This window comes from Ceratotherium simum, chromosome 16 (assembly GCF_057802395.1).
Source record: "Ceratotherium simum simum isolate JZ-2026a chromosome 16, ASM5780239v1, whole genome shotgun sequence".
Taxonomy (NCBI): domain Eukaryota; kingdom Metazoa; phylum Chordata; class Mammalia; order Perissodactyla; family Rhinocerotidae; genus Ceratotherium; species Ceratotherium simum.
The window spans coordinates 23,484,998-23,498,267 of NC_141915.1; positions in this window are offsets into that span (position 1 = coordinate 23,484,998).

Consider the following 13,270-nt stretch of genomic DNA (forward strand, 5'->3'; position numbering starts at 1 on the left):
AGGCCTTTGTCACCCGGCACTGGGCCTGGCAGGCAGTCTTTCCCCGAAAAACTGTTTTGTTGAATTAATGAATAAATAAATGTACAAACGTGGTCTGGAGCAATTCACACTTGCTCTCTGGGGCTCAGTTACTCACCTCTAAAACAGAAATCATCATCGTCATCATCATCATCCCTTCCCTGCTTGCTTCACAGCCTGTCATGGTGCTCCAGTGAGACAAAGGATGTGAACTGTGGCGTGCAGTGCACCTGTGAGGAGGGCTTTCCCAACTCTGCTAGGACCTAGGACAGGGACCACCCCTGTCCCCCAGCCCAGGTTTCAGGGAGTATCACAGGGCCTTCTGGGAGAAAGGCAGAATATTGTCCCGCCCCGTCCCTGCCTCCCTCCCTCTCCCTGGAGCCATTCTGCACCCTGCGCCATCCCCAACTTCCCAGGAGCAGGCAGAGGCCCCTCCAGCCATGATCTTCTCCCCCTCCTTTCCTTTTCCCCTCTCTCCTTTCAACAAGCAAACTTGAGAAATGGTAAACGTTTTCCCATTATTCAAATGGCATGGAAATTGCCTACTTGGCATTCCTCCTTGACGTGGAGCCTTTAATTAGCCACTGGCTCCCCAGTCCCCAGGTATTTCTCCCCGCTCTGCAGCTCCCTCACATCCTCACCCCCTCCCTCCATTAGCATCCTAATCAAGGATGCCCAGGCTTCCAGGGAAGAGAGAGAGAAGGGGCAGTGGCTTCCAGAAAGAGCCCACCCATGGCTGAAGTGGACGAGCCTGGGTTCTGGTCTCTGCTCGTGTCACCAACTCTCCAGTGACTTTGGATTTCTGTGGGGTCACACACAAGCTGGGGGCAGAGCTGGACTTGGATCAGGGCTTTGGCCCCAGCCCAGATCTCTATCCTCAATTCCACAAAGTATCATCGCCCCGTTTCACAGACGCCTCTCCCAGACCCACTAGCCCTTGTTCAGCCCTCCCCAGTCCCAGCCTCTAGCCCCACTGCTCCCTTGCCTGTTGTTTTGGGGTTCCCACGTGCTGGAGCCTCCAGAGATATGGGAGGGATGTGGCACCTGGTCTGCGGGGTCAGCTGTCAGCCTGGTCGCAGCAGGTCGTTGCTGTGGGGTGGATGAGAGGCGACCGGTGCTGGGTGTCACGAGCCTGCGGGAGCTGTCCTGGCTCTCAAGGAACTGGCAAGCTAACTGAGAAGACTAGACTGTCACACAGGATGCCACCAAGAATCAGAGAGGAGGCACAGAAGCTGGACAAGTCACTCTATCTCTTGGGCGTCTTAGTTCAGCTAACCCTAGCTGCTACAGCAGGTAAACCCTGAAACCTCAGGAAGTGTTTATCTTGCTCCCTTCAAGGCCCAAGCAGCACGGGGATGGGGAAGGGGAGAGTCACGTGCTCCCTACAGTCATTTATGGACAGACTGGGAGAGGCTCTGCCATCGTCCACACGCAGCTTCCAAAGTCACCCCTGGCACGGACATTCGGCTGGCAGATGAGGATGAGAGGACGGATAAGGCACATCCATGCCTAACCGCCTTGGCCCAGGACACGTCCCTGCAGCTCCCGTTCTGTCGGTGAGGAGCAGCCTGGGAAATGCAGTCCTGGGGGCAGCTGCTGGCCCACAGTAACTCCAGGCTGCGGCAGGGAGCACAGCGAGTGGTCTCTGCCCCATGAGGGCAGGGAGGACTAGATTGACATCAGGGCTGGAGAGGACCTCAGAGCTCACGCAGTCCAGTCACCACCCCTCCCCCATTTCACCAGTGAGTAACTGAGGTCTGGAAAGTTACATGACTTGCCCAGGATCACAATGGCACACCCGGAAATCTAGGTCTCTGGACCCTCGAACCAACGATAAAAGGTACAGCAACCACTAACCGCGCACCTCCTCACACAGGCCCTGGTTTCTCACACGGTCTGGGGAGTAGGCATCATTGTCCATATTTGACAGATGGGGACATTGAGGTTCAGAGAGAGCAACTTGCCCAAGGTCACTTGACTTGCAAGTAGCAATGCCAGGAGTTGACCCTGTCCCAAGCTGCCTCCCCTTTCACTACGTCATTTTCTTCCCGAACAGCCACTGCTGAACTCTCCTTGGTATGGGGACCGAGGCCTCAGGCCCCCCATGTTCTGTCCCCTGGGAGCTGGGATCTCCCTACTGCCCGCTCACCCCAGAACCCCTGCATGGGAGGTCACAAGCATGTGCAGCTTCTCTCAAAACCAGCAGAGGCCCAGAGAGGCTGAGCCACTGCCCCAAGTCACACAACAAGGGAGGGGCTATATACATCAGGATTGGGCTTAGCTGCAACTTTCCAGTGGGGGTCCAGGGTTGTTATGGTGCCGTCAGTGACAGGGACTCAAGCTCCATCTACCCTGCTGCTCCATAGCCTCTCTCCTAAGTCTACCTCATGGCCCAGTGTGACTGCTCCAGTGCTAGTCATTTCATCTGCACTGCAGCCAGCAAGAAAGGAAAAAGAGGGCAAGAGAAGGTCCCTCTCCCTTTAAGGATACTGCCTGGAAGTCGCACATACCATTTCTGCTACCATTCCATCATCCAGAACTTGGTTGTATGGCCACACCTAGTTGCAAAGGAAGCTGGGAAATGTAGTCTTTATTCTGGGTGGCCATGTGCGGGTTCTTATAGAGGAAGAGGAGAGAATTCATACAGAAGGCCCGTAGTCTCTGTCCTAGAAACCAGTCAGGCTCAGCTCCCAGTCCAAGCACCGAGCCTGTGTCCCCACTGCCAGGGTGATGAAGACAAGGGCTGCAGGCTTGGCACAGTCCAGGATAAGAAATTATGGGTGCCCGGCTGACTCCTTCCCCTCCAGGAGCCTTGGCTGCTATTTCTGGCTGTAAGAACTCAGCCCCAGGCAGGGGGCTTAATGGGCAACTAATCTCCAAGGGGGATTACCTGGCTTCCACCACTGGGGTTGGTCTATCTGTGTGCTGGGAAGGCTTTAGTGTCCTTCTTCAAAAAGGCAGAGACAAGGGTTGAGCCCCCTCCTCTCTCACTGACTCACCCTCAAAAACACTTCTCTGCAGAGAGGAAATGAAATGGGGTCCAAGGCCCCCTCCCCTATCTTTCCCTGGAGCCGTATCGTGATGGGTGATTTTGTGTGTTAACCTGACTGGGCCACGGGGTGCCCAGACATTTGGTCAAACATTGTTCTGGGAGTGTCTGCGAGGGTGTATCTGGATGAGATTGACATTTGAATGGGTTGAGTGAGGAAAGATTGCCCTCCCTAATGTGGGTGGGCCTCATCCAATCAGTCGAAGACCTGAATAGAACAAAGAGACTGAGCGAGAGGGAACGCCTCCTCCCAACAGCCTGATCTGGGATGTGGGTGTTTTCCAGCCTTTAGACTCAAAACACTGGCTCCGGTTGGGTGTTAAGCCTGGTGGCTCTCAGACTGGAACTTACACATTGGCTCTCCTGGCTCTCAGGCCTTTGGACACAGACTGAAACCACACCAGCAGCTCTCCCGGGTCTCCAGCTTGCCAACTGTGGATCTCAGCCTCCATAATCGCATGAGACAATTCCTTATAATAAATTTATTTATTTATTTGTTATATAATAAATATATCTATAACCTCCATCCTATTGGTTCTCTGGAGAACCCTGACTGATCCACACACCCACCCTAGGATCAGGTAAGCTCGGGTCACCGTGCCAGCCCTGAGCTCTATGCTTTCTCAGTTGGGGGACCTTCACAGGTCTCTTACCCTGCCTGTGCTTTGGCTCCCTCCCTTATACAATGGGGTCATCATAACCGCCTCACGGCTGAAATATTGGATTAACTGAGATTACCTAAGTAAAAGGTCCGGCACATAGTAGGTATTCAATTTATCTTAGTTTCCCTTCCCCACCCCTGTCCTCATCCGGGATAAAGCCCAATGAATTGGTAAGAGTGGGCAGTGGCTATATCCTTCTGGCAGTAAAGTCACCTGGGATTCATATATTCACAGCAGGTAGCACACAAAGGGACATACAAATGCCCCCCAAATGCCCCTCCCACAGCACCTAGAGTTTATATGTTTCCAGGATGTCTTCTCCTCCTATTCTGCCCTTCGAGGCCTTTCTCGCATCTTAATTCTTGCTCAGCTGGAAACGTGCAGGGGTGGGCTTGGTGGGGGCCACCGTGACTACATCTCCAGCCTCACGCTATGCCCATCCCAAGTGTGACAGTGCCAATCCCCACTAGAGCTGATCAGGATTCTGTCCCTGCACTTCCCAGGGCTGTCCCAGACCCTCCCTCCTCTGGGTTAAGAGAGAAGTCGGGTGAGAGGGAGGGAGGCCCCATCAAGGTGCATTGGCAGGAGGACATTTGACCCATGATGATAGAGACTGATGGTGCTTTGAAGACATTTTAAAGTGTTAAAGCATTTCTGCCCCCTCTCTGGGGAGAGCACCCGGGAGAGAGGGCCCTGATCCTGCTTCTGTCACCAACTGGAAGTGAAATGGAGGCCTCAATTCCCTCGTCTGTGACACAAGGATGAGGGATTAGATGACCTTCACGGTCCCCTCCAGCCTGGTCATTCAGTGATGCAAATGATGGACACATGTCCCCTTTGGCACACTAGCACCCACATGCCCACGCCTTTAGCACCCAACCTCCCTGTTAGGAAACCCCCAACTGTGTGTTCTGGGGGCAATGGTGGAAGGTCACTTCTGGGGGAGCATGCTGACCAGGCTGGCCTGCAATGGTCAGCTCTGTGTCCTCTTCCCGCTCCATGGTAGCCCCTGGCTTTCTGCTGTCCCCAAGACTAGGCTTCAGACCTCCTTTGGATCCAGAGAGCCCCCATGAGCCTTACATCAAAACTCTTTTCTGCTAAGTGACCCAGAATTGGTTTCCATTGCTGCAAACAGATATCCCCACTGACACACAAGCCGTGCCCACGCCCTGAACAGATAAGCCCCTTCCTTAAGACAGTGTGCTGGCCCTGTTGCTCATCGTTGGGTTTTCCTGTCCTGTCCCTTTTCCTTATCCGATGTCTCTTCCCTCTCCTCCTGTTTTTAAGGAAGGAAAAGAAGGAGGTGGTAAATCCAGGATGAGCAAAACCATTGAGAAGTATAACCTCAAAGGTGGCTCCCTTCCAAAAAAGAAATCCTAACCAACTGGACTTTTTGCTCTGAATTAGACTGTGGACACCTCCCAGCCCTTTGCTGAGCGCCTGTGGGGTGCCAGGCACTGCAGGCACGGGACGCACATGAATAAAGATGCGCCTTCCCTGGGGCGGCTCACAGCCCAGCCTCTCTCGACAGATTGAAATCCAAGTTACTCGGCAGGATAGCGTCTTCACGTTTTATGAGATTTTGCATTATGTGAATTTGACACTGTGATATAAAGATATTAATAAAGTCTCGCTTTATATGCAAAATTTGAAATAATGTGCATCCCAGACATTTTTTTAAAGCACGAAGAATGTTGAAGCTGGCGGGCCTCGTGAATTGTGAACTGTTTGCCTGCTCACCACCCCGCAAGGCCACTTTCGCTGATAAACACAAACACCTCCCAACCTTTGTCAGGATCTGTCTTAAATTATGCAAGTTTCTGAATTATACAAGGCCTCCTTGTATATTATGCTTCACACGTGATGTGACAGGTCTGGTGTCCCGAGGCTGGGTTGTGGAACCAGGATGCAGGGATCTTACTCCTGGCTGCACTGCTGTGTGATCTTGGACAAGGCACTGAATCTCTCTGTGCCTCAGTTTCCTCATATGTACAATCAGGATAACAGAGCCGATCTCTGGGGGCTGATGAGGACTCAATGCATTCTTCCATGCAGTGTGCTCAGAAGAGCGCCTGCAGCCACCACAGCACAGGGTGTGTGCAGCGTCTCTCCGGCGGTGGGTTGGCAGGAAGGGGTCCTCGACACACACACACACTATGAGGAACATGAAGCGCCACCTGGGGGCAGAAGCAAGAGTAGCAGCACTCTGCAAAACCCTGACCCCTGGGGTCCCACACAGCTAGCAGCAGAGCTACTAGAACCTTCTTCACAAAGGTGGGGCCCTCCCATGCCAGTGACATCACTGCCGGTTCATGCTTGGGGCTGTGGGACCATCTGGACACTTGCCCCTGACAGTCTTCATGCTCTCCTTCAGGGATTCACAGACACTCTAGATTCTTTTAAAAGCTAAACCAGCACTCACTGGGCCACATCCTCCTTCAAAGGAGAAAGCAGAGGGGCACCCAGGTACCCCAGAGCCAAGCCTCTGGCCAGCACCTCGGTGTTCCAAGAGCCTGCCTCCCCAAAGTGCTCCGTCATGGTTAACATTTTTTAAGCCAATCTAATGTGATAAATACCACCCTGGAGCTTAGGCTGGGGAAGCACAGGGGGGCCCGCCTCACCCAGCCTGGAGGAGGAGGGAGGCTTCCCAGAGGGAGGAGGGGGCGCCGCACTGCAGGTGTCTGGAGTAAACCCAAGGAGCCAGGTGACGGGAGGGGTGGGGTGCAGCGGATCAGGCACTGGGAGCTGCTTGCACAAAGGCGTGGAAACATCCAAGGAATTGCCGGTGGCTCCATATAAGGTGGGAAGAGCATCGCCAAGTCTCACTCACTCACCTCCAGGTAAAACAGCTTCTGGGGCAGGTGAGTGATGCTCAGAGAGACTTTCTCGGGGAAGGTGGGGGGAGTTGGTGACCTTTTCCATGCTGTGACTGCCTTTGGCAGTCTGGTGAAGCCTATGGGATCCTGCCTTTAAAAGCATAAAATAAAGTGTCTAGAATTGCAAAGGAAACCAATTATAGCTAAGTAGTTATTATCAAAAGATTTTTAAAACACACGTGCACTATAGTAATATATGCTCCTCTTTCTCAACGCAAGAAATGCCAGGATCTAGTGGCAGGAAGTAGTGCTGAGCAGCAACTGTTTTTCAAGATGTTAAAACAACTGTAATATGATATGAAAACGCCTGTAACTTCTATTGGTGACAAATCCCGAGTACTGCTAATTCTTCTACAGCTTGTGTCCCACGTTCATAATAAAGGGAGATACTCAATTACAGTTCAAGGTTAGTGAAAATGAAGATGTGACTTTTTCGCCTCCAAGTTCACGGACCCCCAGAATCCGCTCCATGTTCCCCTCGGATCTCCAGGACACCAGGAGAGAAGCCCCTGCCTTACAGGAAGGCCTGGCTTTGTTCTCAAATTGCAGTGGTTGAGAGCAATCAAAGCCAGACTGCACGCTCCGTTAGTGCAGCCGCTGAACCCTGGATGAGAAGCCCTGCCGGCCAGTGCCTCAGTTTCCTCACGATCGTGAGAATCAAATGAGTAGACGCTTATGAGGCAGTCAGGATAGTGCCTGGCACCAAGTCAGCGGTCGGCAGATAAGGGTTGGCTGTTTTCATTCTTGTTCTCAGCCCCCAAAGACAATGGGGAGAGAAACTGGCAGATGCGGGGCATTGTTTACTAACTGAAGTCATATTAATAAACACACGAAGCACAATTAGCAGAGTTATTTCCATGCTGAGGCTTGCTTGACTGTAACAGCCTCACATTTGTCCTTCTCCGATTTCTCTGCTAATTACAGCTGCTGCCGTCCATTGCAGCTGCCACGCGACGCCCGCGTTGGCTGCATCCAAAGTAGTTGTTAAGGCAGCATAATGGCGCGTGCCGACTAATTGGCCATCATGCCCAGGATGGATGGAGTCAGGGGATAGAGGCTGGCCCCAGGACCCAGAGCTGCACGGTCCCAGCGAGCTCCCAGGCCTCCACATGCCCTCCCAAGCTGCCCCATAGGACCAGTCCACGAAAAGGTACAGGGATAGGAGTGCCGAACCAGGAGGTCCTAGAGACCCTGGCTGGGGCCAGCCCTCTCTCTTGCTGTGCGACCATGAGTTAGCCCCTGAACGTCTCTGGGCTACATTTTCATCATCTAAAAAATGAGGGCAAGGAGGTAGGTCTAGACGCTCTCTAGGGTCCTTCAAGCTCCTACCTACCCTAACTACACTTGGATTATTCCATAGAAGGTTCCCCTTTGGGTGCCAGGGCAGCTCTGCCCCAGTCCCCAGGGGGCATCACAGGCTGCCTGAGGATGAGGAAGTGTGGGGGAAGACTGGCAGAGACAATGGTGCTCACCAAACCTTCCACCTGGAACCCCACACTTCTCCACTTACACACAGTTAGACGAGGCCACACGACTAGTTCTGGCCTCTGGGCTGTGGGCAGAAGTGATGTGTGTCACTTCTGGGGCAAAGCATAGAAGAGCTGGCTTGTGACCACCCGCAGTCTCTTCCTGAGATGTGGCCACACTGGCTTTGTGGTGAGACGGTAGAACTGAGCAGAGATGGAAGCCGCCCAGATTGCCAAATTGCCCCTTGGAGAACACGCCCAGTGGACTTGGCAGAGGTAAGAAGTAAACCTTGGTCATGTTACGCCATTAAGATTTGCAGGCTATTGTTACCACAGCATGATCTGGCCTCTCTTGCCTCATATAGTTGTTTTTCCAAAAGCATTCAAATGATGGTTTTTTTAAATACAGTCATGCGCCACATAATGACATTTCGGTCAACGACGAGACAACATATATGACGGTGGTCCCCTGAGATTATACCATATGGCCTAGGTGTGTAGTAGGCTGTACCATCGAGGTTTGTGTAAGTACACTCTATGATGTTCGCACAACAACAAAATCACCTAACGACGCACTTCTCAGAACGTATCCCATCGTTAAGCGACACCTGACTGTCAAGGATTCAGGAGGTAACTGCTTCACAGCACTAATAAGAAAAGAAGTGTACTGTGGAAGAGGGAGGGGACTTTCTAACATGAGGCCGGCTCAACGATGAGATGAGTGATCCTCCAAGGCCCCCTCACCATGCTCCCCATAACCCTTCAAGTGGGGAGCTGAAAACCAGGCTTAATGTACCAGAAATCTATAAGCAGTCCCAGTGGGGACCAGGGTAGAGAGTGAGATACCAGACATTCTCAGGTACCCAGAGGGAAGTCCTCACCTGATAAGTGACAAAGAAGAAAATGGGTCTAGTGAGGGAAGAATCATGCAATGAATTTCAGAATTTAGAAGAAAGTGTTGGGGTGTGCGTTTTACTCGGGGCTTCCTCCATCAAGAGGATATCAAAGAAGAATTAAGTACAGTTGTGTCCTTCTCCTTCCCAGCAGCAGATTTTCACCCCAGGAGGTTTCTCTTTCTCTTCTCCTGGAGGGGACTCCAGAATGTGGGACAGAAATGGATCCTGTCTCATCTTTACAGGGTGAAAGAATCCTACAGAAGTCATGATTCATTTAAAAAAAAATCACAAACTCCTTGAGTTAGGAAATAATTCTGGATTGTTCCAATCCTAAGGCAAAGACACTGGCATAGATCACAAGTCTATAGCAGCACAGGATTCCAGAGTCACAGGAATCAGAACAGTCCTGGAAAATAAAAACAGGAGAGCGGGGTCACCCGTCTGCTCGGCCATCGATGCCTGACCCACCAGGGGACCACTGGCTTCACCTTGGGGATGCCCAGGTGGGCAGGCCCCTAGCCTCCCCCGTCACAGTCCCTGAGCTGCATGCCCCCACAGTGGAGTTGCAGGCAAGCTCACCCTATGCAGCAAATAAATAAGTGTAGAGTGTGACTTTGTGTTTGAAGGACGAATGCCAAGTTACCTCTCTGGGGCCCTCTCCCAAACCTCCGTATATCACCTCCACATGACCAGGCTGTCAGGCCTGCCACCCCGGGCTCTGCTTGGCTGTGATAAACACGCCAACACATTTCCTACACCCTCAGGCCCTGCAATCAGAGAGAGGGGGCTAGAAAAATCCCTCCAAGCCATACTAGGATTTATGTTTCAAACTGTTTTCCTTTGTCAGGGGAGAAAACGAGCAGATGTTCCTAAAGGTGAACCTTATCAATCAGTGCAGATGTGCTGGTGCATCGTGCCCTTTTTGGCAACTAGGCTGGATTTGGGGTTTGCACCAACACCCAGGCGTGCACACTGACATGCACCCATCTGACCACTGCCCTTCAACTTCCCTACACCTTACCTCACTTTGAATTAGCCTCAACCCTTTCTCCAGGGAATCTTCCCAGATTGTTTTGTTGTGCCATCCAGTCAATTCTGACTCCTAGCGACCCTGTGTACAGCAGAGTGGAACACTTAGAGGGGAACCCTGCCCAGTCTTCTTGTGCCATGCTCTCACCTTCTGCTGCTATATCAGACAACACTCCACTGCTATTCACAGGATTTTCATGGCCAATTTTTCAGAAGAGGGTGGCCAGGTCCTTCCTCCTAGTCTGTCTTGGTCTGGAAGCCCGGCTGAAACCTGTCCACTAGGGCTGACCCTGCTGGTATCTGAAATACCAGTGGCATAGCTTTCAGCATCACAGCAACACGCAGCCACCACAATGTGGCAACCGACAGTCGGGCGGTGTGCTTCCCTGTCTGGGAATTGAACCCTGGTTGAGGTGGAGAGAGTGCCTAATCCTAACCACTAGACCACCCGGCCTGGCTTCTTTCCAGATTACGTTCATCTATTTCCCAGCTCTTCAACTCAAGCTCTTGACCTTTCTCAGCCCCCAGTGAGTTTAGGTCATTCTGTAATTGTTTATTTCTCTTCATTCTGTGAACACTGGCCCAGTGGAACAGTGGCCTAGTGGAACCTCTAGAGAGTGTTGATTGCCTCTCCCATAAGACCAGGGGCTCCCTCAGGGCGGGACACATATCCCCCATCAATCCAGGCACTTAAGGACAGACAGCATGCCTCCCTAACTACGCCCCTGGAGCAGGTCAATCACCCTGCTTCAGAAAGCAGGGGAAGCAACGTGACCACACCTTCTCAAGCAAGGGTCCTAAACCAGCAGAGACATCGTGAAATCTGAAAGTACACGCAAAATGTTTGTAAATACCTGCAATTTTCTGGAAAGAGAGTTCATAGCTTTCAAGTGACCCTCAAATGGATCTGTTCAGAGCCAGAGTGAGACCTTTGGCAGCACCAAGCACTGAAAAGATTGTGGTACAGCCCTACCTGTACCCACCGTATGTGATTCAAAATGAAAACAGCGCTGAGCTCCAAAACACAAGGCTTCCGTGATGCACAAGTTCAGCAGAGCTAAACGCCTCACTTGTTGCTGATGCCCTCAGTGCGTGCTAAGTCTCCTTACAGGGTGACCCCTGCTCCAGGCCTGTTGTGTAGGAAAGGTGAATGCTGGTGGCTCCCAGGACGGAGATGGAGAAATAGAACATGCCCCTCCCAGCCCCTGAAGCAGGCAGGCAGGTGGAGAATCAGGCTAAGTCTACCCCTGGAAAGCTCTGCTTCCCCAACTGGACAGGGGTGAAGGAAGCAGGGCCACTGTCCTGTTTTCTGAACTGGAACGAGACACAGAGGATGAAAGTCTGTAACATCAGCCGGGCTCCACTGGACTTGGGAACCACTGAGCACCCTCCTCCCAAACATCCGCCCCTCCCCACCTCCACCCTACTCTCTGAAGCTCTCTGAACCTAGGAAAGCCCCTGAAGTGCTCCAGGGGAGGAGCACTGAGCACTCCCAAGAAATCCTCCACCACCTTTGAAAAGCCATCAGCTCTGAATCTAGCAGCCACCATAGACCCCACACCCACTTCAGTGCATACCCCACCAACCACACTCTGCTCACAGCCCTGGAAGCCAAATTCCCCAGAGCAAAGGGTCAAGGCCGAGGCTGAGAGCCTGCTCCTCAACCCTCCCAGGGTTTGGAGGCCAACAGGAGACACGCAGAGGATGCTGGATGAAGAAACAGCAGGGGCTCCATACTACGAGTCGGGAAAACTAGTTCCGGGTCCCAGCTCAGCCACCGCTGCTGCACTATTCGACCCTGGCCAGCCTCTGACCCCCACTCTCTCCATCTCTAAAGGGAGAGGCTTGACCACCTGAGCGCTGATCACATCTGTGTGTCTTGGTTGGGGGTCTACACCACAGAGAGTGCCTGAGCTAGGCGGACTCCTCTCAGAGCCTTTTCTCCACCTCAGGATACAAGTTTGGTCTTCCCAAGGCCCCAGGACGTGAGCCAACACTCTCCCCAGACTGGGCATTTGCCCCAGGAAGGAAGCTTTGATTTCGTGGGAGAAGGAGCAGGAGGACAGCAGCCTGGCCCCGGGGGAGCAGCGGCAGAGAGTAGGAGCGAAGAGGGCTGAAGTCTCCCACCCTAGTCTGGCTCAGGGGAGGGCGTGGCTGGCGAACCCTCGCCAGGTGGGTGTAGACAGGGCCCTGAGAACCTGGCAGTTGTGATCACGTTTAGGCCCTCAGGGCTCTCTCTGTTGGGAAGGAAGGAAAATGCCAAAAAGTGAAAAGGATGTGGGAGAAAACTAAGGTTTGCTCAGGTTTCTCTAGGCTTACGAATAACTGCATTTCACCCCCACAGTCCTGTGAAGTCAGGCCTATTGTTATCCCCATTTTACAGGTGAGAAAACTAAGGTTCAGAGAGGTCAGATGACATGCCCAAGGTCACACAGCTAGGAGACGGCAGGGCCAAGACTCCAACTGCAAAGCACATGGTTTTTCCATGTATTACTCCACTGATGGGGGCCTCCGGCATCAGGCTCAGAGACCCCAGGTTACAGCCTGGCCGGGCTCCCCATCAAGGCACTAGCTGAGCGGTCGCTCCCCAAGGTGTGCTGAGACCGTCCCCTGCCCCTGTCCCTCCATACATGGCCTGCCCTGCCCCCAGGAGGCTCTCAGAGCCCAGCCACCCCTCGTTCCCCTCAGCTCTGAGCCAGACACTGAGGCCAGCAGTTGGACACCTCAAGTCTCCTCCAAAAGGTTCCGGAACCTCTGGGCTAGAAAGCACAGTCTCTCCCTGCCGCCCCAGCTCTGCCATGCCACGCTGTGCCCACAGCCCTGCTGGGCTCCCGGCCCCCCAGCTGCCTGACTCCCGACCACCCTGTGTAATGAAGCATGTAGTCTAATTGCACCCCCTAATGACAGCCCTCAGCCGCCAGGAGACAGGTGCAGGGGTGGAGGGCAGGGCCAGGGAGCGGGAGCCAGGGGAGGAGGCAAGGGCTCCATCCCATTCTGTACCTGCAGAGGACTCGGGGGAGGGGAGGACTAGGAGTGTAAGGAGCAGGGGAATGGGGGATGCTGGGGTGGGGAGGGGCACCTAGCCTCCTGGGACCACAGAGTCAGGCTCTTGGAAGGAGCTCTCCAACAACCAGGTCCTTCAGACAGAATCTTCTTAAATAGCTCTCTACACAGCTAACCACTATTGAAAGGAGGTAGGATCCATCAGTGCAGAAGCCAGCCAGGCAGAGAAGATTCGGTGGGAAGGGCAGTGGCCTGAAAGACAGGACCCCTG